The sequence below is a fragment of the Centruroides vittatus genome, unplaced genomic scaffold (genome assembly GCF_030686945.1).
Source record: "Centruroides vittatus isolate TY-2023 unplaced genomic scaffold, ASM3068694v2 contig_3118, whole genome shotgun sequence".
Classification (NCBI taxonomy): Eukaryota; Metazoa; Arthropoda; class Arachnida; order Scorpiones; family Buthidae; genus Centruroides; species Centruroides vittatus.
The window spans coordinates 547,168-553,827 of NW_027122009.1; positions in this window are offsets into that span (position 1 = coordinate 547,168).

Genomic DNA, 6,660 nt, shown 5'->3' on the forward strand with positions numbered 1-6,660 from the left:
GACCTCGAGCAGAGCTTAGTAGGAATTGTTAAATACAACCTTCTCTGTCCTATCGAATTTCTTACATAATTTTTAACTCGTTTTGAAACAGAGAAATCTTCTGCACTGAAGCCGGGCCCCTCCGAATTACAGGCCCTAGACATTTGCCTACTTTGCCTATTCAATAATCTGGCCCTGGATACACAGGAAGAAAAGAAGAAATGCATGAGTACTGAGAATAATTGAAAGAAATTTAGTTACAGATGCTCAGAGAAAATCAAAGTGTACAAAAAGTTCTTTGCAACATTGGATGTGTCTGAAAAGAGATTACAGTATTATTATTCAAATCTAATCAAATATGAAACAGGCATTCTTTGGGAGAAACAAGGAGGAAAGCACATCCAAGTCTTGCTTAGATGAAGTGAGGAATCACACTGCATCTTTTTCTTGCATTGAATCATGCTATTGCAAATTGATACAAGGCAATATCTGAAATAAGGTTTATCAATTTCAATTATATACAACCTTTACAAAGAACAGATCCTGTCTCACTATGGGTTTACAGGAAAATATTTAACAATGAATTTAATTTGTCCTTTCACAAGAGAAAAACTGTTGTGATATATGTGAAGAGCAAAAACAAAAGGACAATACAGAAGAGACAGATATATTTCAACAGCACATTCAAAGGGAAAATAAGGGACAGACCAAGATTGATGGACAAGATGACCATTGCATTCTGTCATTTGATTTAGAAAACGTGATTGCTCTTCCAAGAACTACAGTGACATTTCTTCAAGAGGAAGCTGAACTGCTACAATTTAACTGGTCACTGTTCATCCTCAGGCATTGTGCATTCTGGCCTGAACAAATAAGTGGGCGTGCAGGATATCACATCGAAGTGCATTGGTCAAAATTTTAGATCGTGTTGTGTAGGATCATCGAAATATTAAAACATTAATATGGTCGTATTCATGCATACCCAAAACAGAAACAATATCATGTCAACTGCTTTGAAGTATTTTCTGAAAAGTAAAAAAAAAGATGGAAACAATTGAACAAAAATTTTCAGAACTAGCATTCAGTCATCCAAGAAATTGGATGCAGCTCACAGTGTTTTAGAACGAGCCTTTGGGTCCTCAGAAATATACAGCCCTGTTTCACTCATACGCATTTTGTTGAAGGCAATGAAGAGGAAAAACAAATTTTTCATTTCACTCAAACGTAAAGATTTTCTTGATTGCCAACGCGTTGCTAAGTCATCTTTCATTTATGACACAATACAGTTTTACTAAGATCAAACATCTGGTATTCCAAAACACTAAGATTAACCGTGTTATGCAGCGTCGTAACTAGTCCTTTATGCACCCGGTGCGAGCTTCTGTAACTACGCCCAAAACTATGATATAAAACTTGGTCCAGGTCATTTATACGCCCCCCAGGGTCTGCGCCCTGTGCCTGGGGGGCACCGCCCTAGTTACAGCACTGATGTTATGTACAGTACAAGTTAAGTTTTACGTGTGAAATGTTTGAAATTGCAGCTATTAAGCGGAATTCCAATTGACTACAGGCTACAACAACAGTGGCTGTGTCTCCAAAAATGAAACCAAAGCTGCTACAGTAAACCCACTTTCAAAGGAGAAGATAAAAGACCAAAGGACGACGCCGGCCAGGGGGCCAAGATGTAAATTGATAGAGAATATGAATTGCATGTAGGTAAAATAAAAACGATTCATAAAGTTTTAATCATTTACTATGTATAGGAAAAGAAATATCTTAATTAAAACATTTTTTTATGACTTTCAAGAAGTTTAAGAAGATTATTTTAATTAAAACTTAGTATTTAAATAATTTTTTCGAATTTCTAGGGGAGGGCAGCTTCCCCTCTGCCCCCTGGCGATGCCCTTGTAAAAGACATTAAATTTATGTCGAAATTCACGCCTGCTGTTGATGTGGATTTTTATAAATCTACAATATGGATAAAGGGTACTGAAATTCTATCTTTCCTTTCTCTATAAACCTTCTAAGTTTGAGATTTTCAATATAGCACTTCTGACATCTAAAGGTTTCCAATAATGATGACTATTCGTTTAATTTACTGTACATTGCAGACGATGTATATTTTTGTCCCGCCTCTTCGATGATTTTACTCGTTATTAGCATTTACAATTCTTTTATAAACTCCCCTACCCTCAAATTAAGCTTTTTGTCATTTTATAATAATTAAAAATATAAAAAAAATTTAATAATAAAATATCATAACAGATTGCGTCACAAACGCAGGTTTTAATGTTGCCGGGAAAGTTAAGCAACTCGTTGCTGGATTTTCTCCAAAAGAACAATCAAATTTCTCTGCGATAATATAAAAATTATAAACATCAGACTGAAAATATGAAAATAACATATACTGAAATAAAATATACAGGTAAACATTGATAAATACGTGATAAAATTAATTATTCTTTAATTATCGGATATATATTTCGTAAATGGGCATGTTAACTATACTATTAAAGGGACAATACTCAAGATAACAGCATGGCTTTTTGTCGTCATGAATATATTCACAAGGTGTGTCTGAAAAGTTTAGTGAATGGTCTCATAAAATAAAGGAAACAAGAGATACAGACAAAATACTTTTACTGGGATTCAAAGTAATCGCCATTAGCGACAACACACATTTGACATCGGTTGTACAGCTGCTGGAAGCTGTGAGCAAACACTTCTTTCGGTATTGCTCGAAGCACAGTTGTCACACGTTGTTGGATCTGCGCAATGTCAATAAATTTTTCATAAGACGAGTTTAAAGTTTGACTTATTATAAAATTGTTACTTATCAAAACTCAACATTGCAAATTTTTAGGATAAACATTGGTAATTTCGTAATAGTTTTTAATTAAATTCATCTTCATCAAATAAGTAATGTAAGACGAAATTTGAAATTTTGCTTGCAGATAGCGTAGAATATATTAAATTTGAAAATTTTGTTCGTTTAAGTAAGCCGTCATTTTATAACTGTTAACAAAAACGATTTTTATTGTAAGAAGAATAAAACTGGAAATTTGTAGAAGTGTTTTAGAAGACTAATTTTATCTTAAATTTACAAACAAAATATTGATGATAAGTGAATTATTCTTTGATATTTCAATAAACTAATAACTGAAGATATATTTAAACACGCGGTTATTATTTTTTTTATTGTATTGTTCGTTTAAATTTCCTTACCTATTCGGGCAACATTTTTAGCTTTCGCTGTGAAATTCTAGACATATCGAACACAAGGACTACATAATAATTAATTATCGTCGATTAGAGAAGTAAAATAATATGTATTACTTACAGATAATGTTAGTTGAATATATCTTGAACATATGCCATACTTTTTAGATCCAAAATGAGGTACGAACAAAATAATCAATATATCACAAATTACTACTCGAGATGCCATCAAAATATCGTCAATGTGAAATAGATAAATTTTTTAAAGTCACGAGGATGGAAAGTGTTCAATATACGAGCAATTATTTATTGTGACATCGTCACAATGCCGGGCTGCAATTTTTAATCACATTTTAAATTTATTTAATTTAAAATATATGCTCTCCAACTCAAATTAGTAGTGGCTTGCTCCTGTACATCATACTTTTCCTGTTAGCAATTGAGTTATCTATATAACTCCTTTCAGGACAAAAATTTCGAATTCAAATAACGTGACTTCCGGTTTGCACCGGAAGTTATTGTATAGTTAATCGGGGTCTCCTGCCCCTAAGCTTTCCATATCTACTCACCAATTCTGTTCTCGAGATTGACAGACAGATAGACTGACATAGAAACAAACGACAATAGGCATTTATAGGTCTACAATTTTTTAAAAATTATAGCCAAATATATAGGCTAAGGGACCCTCTTACGAAATTAGCAATGTATTATCACAAAATAACCACCTGTACGCAACATAAAAAATATACTCGTGGAAAACTAAGATATACAAAGTGCGTCTGAAAAGTTCGGTGAATGGTCCCATAGTTAAATAACCGTGCTGATTAGGATGTTGCACTCACGCAAACGTAGAGAGAGAGACTTGCCAACTAGTGCCCCCTAGCGTCGAAATCACGACAGTTAAAGAGAAGTGCGGGCAGCAAACAATGCAACGCAATCAGTGTGAGGAGGAGTGTCACTGCGAAATGGAGCAACGCGTGAACATTACGGCACTTCCTCGCTACACGCCAGGTGACAGTTCTTCAACACTCTCCATATTCTCCAGATCTGGCAACTGCAGATTTCTTCTTGTTCCCCGCCTGAAAGGCCTACGCTTTTCCGACATTGCGCAGATCCAACAACGTGTGACAACTGTGCTTCGAGCAATACCGAAAGAAGTGTTTGCTCACAGCTTCCAGCAGCTGTACAACCGATGTCAAATGTGTGTTGTCGCTAATGGCGATTACTTTGAATCCCAGTAAAAGTATTTTGTCTGTATCTCTTGTTTCCTTTATTTTATGAGAACATTCACTAAACTTTTCAGACACACCTTGTGAATATATTCATGACGACAAAAAGCCATGCTGTTATCTTGAGTATTGTCCCTTTAATAGTATAGTTAACATGCATTTACGAAATATATATCCGATAATTAAAGAATAATTAATTTTATCACGTATTTATCAATGTTTAGAAGTGTACTTATTGGGCTGCAATTTGAGAAAAATTATAGATCTATAAATACTTACTGTCCTTCGTCATCTGCCTGTCCTTCCTTAATATCGAGAACGGAACCGGGAAAGATGACCGACATGACTCTATTACAGAGCTCGGCGATCCAGTGTTTTCCCAGGAGGCATGACCAGGGCACGTCTTCCGGAAAACTTCTACGGGGAAGTGGTCCCTGCTGCTTTGTCTTCCCACGGATCCAACTCTTAATGTATTTTACAATAAGATTGTAAGAAAAAAATCAAGTTTTTGGAACTTGTAAAATGGCGCTCCTTTTCGTCTGCCGATCGAATAAATCTATACATACACCCGCTATTGTGTTTAGGCCCGAATCCACGAATTATTTTGTGTTGGCGCGAAATTATTGTTAAAAGTTCGTACGATTCTCAGTAAACAAAAATTCTCGCGTGTATTTCTTTTGTTTTAAATAAAAGCATTATTTATAAAGTATAAGAAGATAATTCGTGGATTCGGGCCTAAACACAATAGCGGATGTATGTATAGATTTATTCGATCGGCAGACGAAAAAGGACGCCATTTTACAAGTTCCAAAAACTTGTAAAATGGCGTCCCTTACAATACAATTTGTAATATATATATATTCCAAATCAGCCCCTCGTGAAAATTTTGTTCCGATTCTTGTGAAACGATATTTTTCACAGCGCATCGTAAACAGACTGATGATTTTTCCCCCTCTTCTTCCCCAGACGCTTGAACAGTACGTTGGCCGAAATGATTTTTTTTGACAATTTGCGCATCGATGGATTTTCTGGGTTCTCCGGTTGGAATTTCTGGAGACCTTTTGGCATCGTTCCCAGTGCCGACGTATTCCCGATAAAAGTCTTGCGTTGCCACAAAATTCGCACGTTATGTAATGAGTGGCCATGATCTGTTTCACTTCTTTTACTCGATCCGTTCTTTATCTGATTTCTCGTATCCGAGATCGACACACTGCGCAGAAGTGATTCATCTCCCTGACACGCATGATACAAGTCTTGCAGAAAACGTGGCCGCATGTCAGGGAAACTGGTTGGATGTAAACATCCAGGCAGATGGGGCATCTGACGTCGAACATACTTATTTCTGCCATATTGTGAGAAGGATCTCCAACAATTAGCCAGTTATTATTATTATACAATGCGAATTATGTCCATTGTTTATTCGTTCAATTATTTCGTATCCCAATCATTTTATAATTTAAATGTTGCACTTTTAAATTTACATCCTTCGTATACGACAAGTAATGCGAAGTGGTCCTATTAAATCCTGTTTAGCGTAATAACGCTAACAAAATTTCGTGCAAATAAGTCTAGGGATTTTTCTGTGTGTATGGATATTGGTGTGTGTATGGGGGAGCAGGATTTTGTTCTCCGATTTTGCAACGAAGAAAAGTATAACTGTGGAAAGAGATTATTTGATAATTTTATATAAATTATAGTGACGATAAGTTATTTGCAGTAAAACAATTATAAATTTCAATTTGAAGAAATTGACTCGTGGATAAAACAATTTATTAGACACAAGCAGGTATGTCTGGCATTGCCTGGGGAAAAAATAAGTATACAAACATTAAGATTAGCGAGGTTGAGGCCGAAATTTTCAACGCGAAAGCGTGTACGTAGGACGTTCAGCACCGCTTCCTTTAGCCTAGAAGTTTGACAATGGTGTTTGGAAAGTCAGTGGAATCATGCTCGACATTCTAAACGCCATTGTCAAACTTCTAGGCTTACAGGAAAGCGGCGCTGAACGTCCGACGTCCGACGTACACGTTTTGTCGTTTAAAACTTCGGCTTCAACCTCGTTATTATTAGATTATTTTGTACTTCTAACCCTTCTATTATATTTATTATATTATAGTATTTGATTTATATAACTACAAAGGTTATCTTACGTAAGGGTTTATCACATCGAGTGACCAACCTAACGCATTTTAAAAATTCTTTAATTTCAATAACCGAGTGGATAAAACCACTG